At 40.6% G+C, this 8,599-nt stretch overlaps 1 pseudogene across 1 annotated transcript; it reads right to left on the bottom strand.

Annotated features, from left to right (window-relative positions):
* Positions 1–1,891: 1,891 nt before the first annotated feature.
* LOC308421608 (nuclear transcription factor Y subunit beta-like) lies at positions 1,892–2,681 on the bottom strand (annotated as a pseudogene). The gene is made up of 2 exons: positions 2,233–2,681; positions 1,892–2,073 (listed from the first exon to the last, which is right to left on the bottom strand). The product of its transcript is annotated as a nuclear transcription factor Y subunit beta-like (transcript).
* Positions 2,682–8,599: the final 5,918 nt, after the last annotated feature.

Here is an 8,599-nt window from a genome sequence, read left to right as displayed (position 1 = left end):
ATCATATATGCAAAGGACCTTTAGGGTAAAAGGAGAAAAGAAAATATATATTGAAAAAATAAAAATAAAAAAATAGAAAGATAATTTTTTTCTACTTCTAAGAATTTATTTCAAGAAAAGTTACGATATACACAAGATTCGGTGAAGGGCTGTTTATAACTATGAATAGATGAAAAAGGTCAAAATTTGCAATAGGCAATTAAATAAATTAATCATGATTCAGTCATACAGCAGCATAAAATCTCAGTAAAAATGATGCAGAAGACCATGTATGACCCGGGGAAGATGTTCACAACATATTAACAGTGTGTACAACACAAGCCTATTTTATAAAAATATTTAACATATTTAACAAGGTAAAAGGACAAATGAATTTATCAAAATATTAACATTGTTATTTCAACACAGTAGAATGACTGTTGATTTTGCTTAATTGTCATCTCCTGTTTATTTTCCACAAGAAAGGTTATTATTGAAAAGGGAGGAAGGAGAAGAGCGAATTATTTAATCTCAGAATAGGCAGCTGTATTCTACACTACTCCTGACATAGTGGCCATTACCATTCAGCCTGGACCCAGGGAGCTGTTTTCTTTTGTTTCTGGACAAACTATACAATAAGCCTTTTTTTTTTTTTTTTTTTTTTTTTTTTTTTTTTGGATAGGGCTAAAACTACCACACCACATACACAAAAACTCAAAGTTAAGTATTGCCAAAAAGACTAGATGAGAAAATAGAAATCTTCATTTTAAAACAGGAACCCAAGTACACACCACTGAACTGTACCAAGCAACATCACCTAACGTTAGCTTACTGCAGACAGCCTGAGAGCAAAGCTCACGCCCTCCTGCAGCTTCTGCACAGAGCCACGCCCACTGCTCAGTTCCCACCACCTAACAGGAACCTGACCTTTTCATGAAGGTAAACTATCACTGGGCTGAAGACTCCCTCTTCACGAAGGAGACAGTAATACTCACAGAAAGAGACCATTTCAGGAGTGCTAGGACCACATCAAAGGGACATGAATTCTAACAGGCATGACACTGATGTCCTGTGAGTAGCCATGAACATTGATGGCACCAAGTTTAATAGGACAGACAGTACTTGCTTCTGCATCCAACTTAATTATTCAATTACATTTTTTAAAAGACTAAAGCTATGACTATTTTACCAAAAAGAAAAGAAAGAAAAAAGATTGTTTACAAAAAATAAAAGCTAAGCATCTAGCTAAGTTACCATGCAAGATAGTATATAACCAATACAAACTCAAATTTGTAATAAAGGCAACTTTCATTCAAAAAGAGCTCTACCCTTATATTTTATTAGAGGGGTAAACATTAGGAATTAAACCCAGCTACTTATATGATTTACAAAATAGCATGATTCAATATGAAAATAAGAAACTGTCTACAAATCTCTGACAGTAATAAAATGCAATGTACAATGCATGCAGGCGTCACACAGAGCAACAAACTCTCGTATAAAACAAAAAAATATTTTAATACCTTTAAAATAGGTTACATCTTGTTTTACATGTACTTTATGCTCATTGTAACTACTACGATCTTAATGCACACTATCAAACCTTAAAAAGAAACCAAGTACTGACAAAAATGTATTTGTACACTTTTATGCAAAAATGCTTAAAATCTGTACATATATCTTTGTTTTTTAAAATAAAGTTGTTCAATTTAAAATAATCCAATTTTTTTCCTTTTAAAATCACTCATAAAAAATAGTTTCAAGTTAGAATTAACACCTCAATTAGTCAAGCACCAGGGTAGCTACATTACAGCTACTTATACAAAAAGGTGGCTTCGCCCTCACTCCCAATGCCTTTGCTCCGGACTTCGTCTGACTCTCCGCACAAGCCCAGTTCCATCCTTTCTCCCCATCATGAAAACTGAATTTTCTGGACACCAGACATCTGTTGCAAGGATGTCGTGTAAATCATGACGTTTTGTTGTTGACCATCTGCAGCTATTAAGCCAGCCGGTAACTGGTTAGTGAATGCTTCATCCGTGAGCTCCTTGCTTAGTCCATCTGTAGCCGAGACTGCTCCACCAATGCCCTTCTCTCTTTTATGTGTAGCCGAGATCGCTCCACCAATGCCCTTCTCTCTTTTATGTGTAGCCGAGACCGTTCACCAATGCCCTTCTCTCTTTTATGTGTAGCGTAGCCAAGATCACTCACCAATGCCCTTCTCTCCTCTCTGGGTAGCCAAGATCGCTCCACCAGTGCCCTTCTCTCCTTTCATGGCCTCCCTGAACTTCTGAAGGTACAGTTTCAGAGGCTCCACAGAGCCGTCAAAGCCTAGAGCGGACACGGCAAACCGAATATCCTCCCCACTGATTGTCTTCCGCGTCTCCTGATGACACCTTTCGCTTGCTTCCGACGTTATGGAGCTTATAAATCCACTTACCCATTCCTGAACACATTCTTTGGCCTCGTTTGCGATCTCTCCTGTTTGAGGTATGGCGTTTTTCCTAGCCACACTTGCAATAGAAAGATAAATATCTTGTTCTCTGAAACTTTCTTTTGAACCATTTGTATCTTTTTGATCATTCATGCTGTCCTCGGTGTCACCATGGGGACTGGATCACATAGTGATTCCTCCTAATGTAGTCTGCAGAAATCCCGAGTTGAGAAGCATCTGTGGTAGACCTGTCTCCGACCATTGTCATGAAATACTGTCAGAACTGTGTATCAGCGGTGTTCTCAAATATCTGTGACAAAGGTGGTGGAGCCTTGTCCAATTTTAACCTCCAGTGCAGCCCTGGCTGGCTCCCGTCTCCAATCGGCTGTTTGGTTGGTCAGAAAATGGCTGTAAGATAATTTCTAAAAAGGGCCCTGACATGACATCATGAGATATGGACCCCTTCACTGATATCATGGAGTCCATATCATGGAGTCCATTTTCTGTTGACCACTTCTACTGCTGGACATGCAGCCTACCGTTATGAGGAGTTTGTTTCCCCAGGAAGACTCCCTTAAGTTTTCATTTACAGGTGGTTGCCTGCCTATTGGAGATTGTTCCTGGGTTAGGAATGGGAGACATGTGTACACTTCTCTTTTCAGCTCTAGGGCCCCAACTGGTGCAGATGCATGCAGTCCCTGTGTGTGCAGCCTTAGTCTTTTTAGGTTGAGTTATGCATTAACCATACTGATTTAGAGGGCCCTGTCTTCTTGGTGTTTTCCCTTCCCCTGGCTCTTACACTCTTCCCTCTTCCTCTTCCATGGGGTTCCTGAGTCCTGAGGGGAGGGGTTGGATGAAGACATCTTATTTAGGGCTGAGTGTCCCAAGGTCTCCCTCCCTGCGTGCTCTATGGCCGTGGGTCGCATCTGCTGCACGAGGAAGGTTCTCTGATGGTGGCTGAGCAATGCTCGGCACGGGCTTATGAGTATAGTAAAATGTCATTAGGATTAATCTCATTGCTATTTTCTTTTTATAACAGAAGGTTTGGTTTTACCCCAAGTCCATGGTTGCCTAGTTGCAGGTCGCCCCAAAAGTGTCAGGAATGGATCCTGCCTTGTGAGGTGAACCTTAAGTTAAACCAGATATTGGTTGGTTACTTCACAAGCTTTGTGCCACCATTGAACACTAGCCTATCTTGCAGGCAGGACACCAACGTAGATCAAAGGGTATGTGGCTGTGTTGGTGTACATGCTCTCTTTTGGTAGCATGCAGAATACCTTCCTGTACCAAGACACGGTGTGAAGGTTGCATGTAGGCATCGGCTTGGCTGCCATATTTAATGCTTGTGTCAGTGTTGTCTTTAGCAAACAAGCTTTGCTGTCAGTTTGTCGAGAGTAGCCTTTAGTCTTGGCAATAAGACTGGGTTGTTTGGTGGTTCCCATGGACCCCTTTGGTCAACAACTCACCCAATCCTGGTACTGGAAGCTTCATTTGGTGACAAAAGATAATCCGTTGAGGCTTTGTCTTCCCCAATATTTGGTGGTTTTGCTTAGATCACCTTCATATATGTATGTATTTTAGGAAACTTTTACTGTATCTGGTTTCTATACTACCCATCAGATGGCCCACTTATTTTAATATCCCTTCCCTCATCCCCCTCTTCCCTTCCCTTCTACTTGATCTCCCTATTCCAGCCCTTCTTCAACATCCATCCATTGGGATACCTTTCTTACAGAACTGGAATATGATGGTCTCAAGCTAAGGTCCAGAATGGTCAGGTTATTGGTAAAAGGCCATCTTCCTGGATTATAGATCTATCTTCTTTTAGTATTCTTACTTAGCAGAGAGGAGAGAGGAGAGAGAGAGAGAGAGAGAGAGAGAGAGAGAGAGAGAGAGAGAGAGAGAGAGAGAGAGAGAGAGAAAATGGTGAGTGGAGTGAGAAAAAGAAGGGGAGGGGAGGGAGGGAGGGAAAGAGGGAGGGAGGTAGAGAGAGAGAGGAAAGGAGGGAGGGAGGGAGGGAGAGGGAGAGAAAACTCTTGTTCTTGTAAGTCCTCTAATCTCACTGACAAGGTCTTCACCCTCACACTTCACCCTCACACTCCCAAACTCTGCATCTCCTGAAACAAATTCATTAGAGATTGGAGTTTCAACATAGACATTCTGAGAAGACACATACTTAGTTCATAACACAATTAAATTGAGGTTTCAGGAGAAAAGTAATAAAAATGATTAGGGAGATGAGGTGATTATTATGGAAGAAGAATGTGAATGTTGTTCCCTGCTGAGGAGAATGAAGACAGGAATAAGACAGACAGATAAATCCTTAACTCTTCCCGTCCCCACTGTTCATACAGAAAAAGGGAACAAAACCATCCATGTCCTGTAGCTCCTCTAAGGATTAAATGAAGAAGCCATGCAAAATTCTTTTTCTTTTTAGATTATTTATTTTATGTATGTGAGTAAGTACACTGTAGCAGTCTTCAGACACATCAGAAGAGGGCATCTGATCCCATTACAGGTAGTTGTGAGCCATAGTGCGGATGCTGGGAATTGAACTCGGGACCTCTGGAAGAGCAGTTTGTGCTCTTAATCACTGAGCCATCTCTCCAGCCCCCAGCCGTGCAAAATTCTTAGCACTTCTATTGGGTCAGGACTCAACTTGCTGTCATAATGACCACTGCTGATAATTTAGTTGTTAGTGTCTCTCTTGGTGAGGGGCTTCCTGAGTGGAGAGGTCATAAGTATAATTTCTGTCTTTATGATTTTACAGTTGTGGAACTGACAAGATAAACTATATGATTTATTATGGGGGAAATAGGATAGATTCTCCAGTGCTGAAAAGTCACATCGGAATAGAACTGCTTCTATAGGGGAAGTTATAGAATGGTACAGGGTTTGTCCAGAAAAACATAATGAAGGCAATAAAAATCCTTGCTGTTATTTATTGAAGTGCTGCTATGGTCCTGTCACTGCCCAAGTGGAGCGTGTAGTTTTGGTATTCTGCTTTAAGATCCGAATGGACCTGGCTACCAGCCCTTCCCAGGTTACCACTGATCCTTAGATGAAAGACACACACACACACACACACACACACACACACACACACACACAAGCTTATTTTTAACCTACCTTCTTGGCTTAATTGCTGGATGTTTCTAATCTCCCACAGCTATCGTTTCCTTCCCAATACTTTTATTAGATCAACACCCTAAATCTGCCCTCAGCTTTAGTTCCTACCCCAGGCTCAGTCAGGAAAGTGTCCAACGGCCACATAATCCTAGATCTCACATGGTTGGTGGCCTTTTCTCCCTTCCAAGCATGGTGAAATTTCTCTCCCCTTCCTTGTATCTCCTTGCCTCCTCCTGCAAGGACTGAAACGTCCTGCCTCTTTCCTTCTGTCCAGTAATTGGCTGCTGGCATCTTTAATGATAGATCAAGAATCAACTGGGGAAGAAGACCTTAGCATCAGAACCACACTCTACACCCAAGCAACTGTGTGTGTGGCATCTTGGTTTTGCTTTTTCAAAGTCTCTTAGGAATACTGTGGCATTTGTAGCTTACAGCTCAGATAGTTTTGTTACTGAGGCACAGGCAGCATATGGAAAAACCCAGTATTTCAGCCTTCTACTGAGTTATATATTTATGTGATGATCTACTTAAAATAACAATTCTACAATAATAACCAATATCAACTCCTCATATGATCATGAAAATTATAAGGCAACAGACCAGCTCTACTTTGTCACTTTGTCAATGAACCCTCCCCCCATATATATATATCTATGGGAGATAGATATCTCTTTGATTTCACAGGACCCTTCTATGTGCTTTGCCCTACAGAAGTAAAGCCCACCCATGTTTTCAGGCAACATACATACATATATCGTTAGACCAAATACTACAGGAAAATAGCATGCTTTTGGTCCATCCAGATCATTTAAATTATTTTTTTAACACTCCAGAAGCAGGAGAGATGGCCCAGCAATTAAGAGCACCTGTTGCTCTTGCTGTTGGAGTGTAGTTCCCCACACCCAAGTTAAGCAGCTTACAGCTGTCTACAACTCTGATTCTAGGGGATCCAGCACTGTTTTCTGGCCTCTGCAGGCACCTGTACCCATGTACATTCACACACAAACACATACATACTAAATAAATAAATAAATCTAAAAAAGAGTTCAGTGTCTATTTAAAAGAATGTATAAATGTTTGAGTGCATCCCTTTAGAATTGGGAGATTCCGTGGGAACTTTTTAAGTCATTACAATATGGAAGGAAGAAAAGGGTCTCAGCATTAAAATATTTTTTGACTTAGCTGAGAAGTTCAGAAATCTAAACAGCAAGAAGAAAATAAAATGCTAGATGAACTTATGTAAATGTTACTGTATAAAACAGTTTTCTGTGTGTCTCCAGCTTTACCTTAAAGAGGCTAATGGCCATGGATTTGTAATGTCGTGGAAGCACCATTCATTTGTAGGAAAACTTAACCTCAAGGCTCAGAATTTTCAAGCTGCCCTCTCTAACACAGATAGGGTGACTAATAGCAAGTTTTCCTGGGCTTTTCAGCAGCTGTCTGGGTGCTCATAAAATCCACGAGAGCTTTAATTTGAGTCCCAGCTCTTAGCAGTACAACTTTCTCTCTTGATCCTGGTAGGTTCATCCCTGGTACCCATCGGTCAAGTCACATGACTTTCCAGTGCCTACTTACTCTACCTTTTATGGTTCTTCACAAACATTGAAAGCAAAAGATGAAACACAGTGAATGTTCTAGAAGATTTATGGTTAGGTTTGCCCAAGGCCTTGGTGCACTTTGATAGTCTAAGAAAAATTGTGTACATATGTATATGTGTTCCTCTGTGTGTTTGTGTGTGCATGTGCATGTGTACATGTGTTTGTGTGCTTGTGTGTGTTGGTGCTTGTATGTGTGTTCGTGTTTATGTGTGTGTGCATGTGTATCCATGTGCACGTGAATGTGCATGTGTGCATGTGCACATGAGTGTGCATGTGTTTGTTCGTATATGTATATCCGTGTACATATTTGTGTGTTTGTGTGTGTACTCGATTGTGTGTGTACATGTGTGTAGGACAGAGGCTGACGTCAGATGTCTTTCTCAATTGACTTCAACCTTATTTTCTGAAGTAGCCTATCTTACTGACCTGAATCTAGCCAATTTGTCTTGGCTGACTGACCAGTGAGCCCAGGGCATTTTCTTCCCTTTATCTCCCCAGAGCTGAGGTGACAGGTCCATTCACTGCACATGGCTTTTTAAAAAATTCATATGGGCGAAAGAGATCTGAACTCAGGTCCCTATTCTTGCAAGGTAAGCATTTTATAGATCAAACCTTTTCTTTCTTTGGCCCCTAGAATTTTCTGTTTATTTTTAGTAATAATTATCATTGAGTTTTATTTTAACTTATAAATGAACTGACTATACTTATTTGAATCACCATGTTTATGGATTATAGCATAGCAGCTTGGCACAGAGAATTCTATAGCTGTGTGTGTGTGTGTGTGTGTGTGTGTGTGTGTGTGTGTGTTTGTGTGATGTGTGATGTGTGAATATCAGTGTACACACATGCATACCAACTTTTGGAAGTTGGTTCTCTTCTTTCACCATGAGATCTAGGAATCAAACTACAAAGGCATTTTCAGAATAATTGCTACATCTCAAGTTATACACAGACATTTAACAGATGTAGTAACCCTATTCAACAATTCTTGTCAAGCCTCTCTGTCCTTTTGCTGGTCTACAATAAAATAAATCAAAACAAAGACCTGTTAGAAATAAAAACAAATACTTACACACTCATTATCTTAGTAACTTCCCCACAGCTGCCCCCAGAGTGTCATTTCTGATTGTACAGTAGCATCAACAGCTACTGCTAGCCTTAACAGGCCCATTTAAGCAGCTCTTATATGTCGTAGACCTTTATTGACAGGCACCAGCTACCGAACTGTCTCTGGTATAACAGTCTTTGCAAATGCAGCACTAGGCAGTGACAGTGCTTGGTGTGAGCCCCGTGGACCAGGTGAGATGCTAAGTGTTTTGCTTTGTACTCCATTGAAACGCTCTAAGTAACTTTTCATCCTGAGAGAAAATATGACTATCAGAGGGTTAAATAGTTTGCCTAAGATTTGTCATGAAAATAGTAAAGCTGAGATTTTTTTTCAATTTTCTTTAAATATTTT

The sequence above is a fragment of the Micromys minutus genome, assembly GCF_963924665.1.
Source record: "Micromys minutus genome assembly, chromosome: 1".
Taxonomy (NCBI): Eukaryota; Metazoa; Chordata; class Mammalia; order Rodentia; family Muridae; genus Micromys; species Micromys minutus.
Note: the sequence above shows the minus strand (reverse complement) of the source record. Positions and strands in the feature narration are given on the sequence as shown.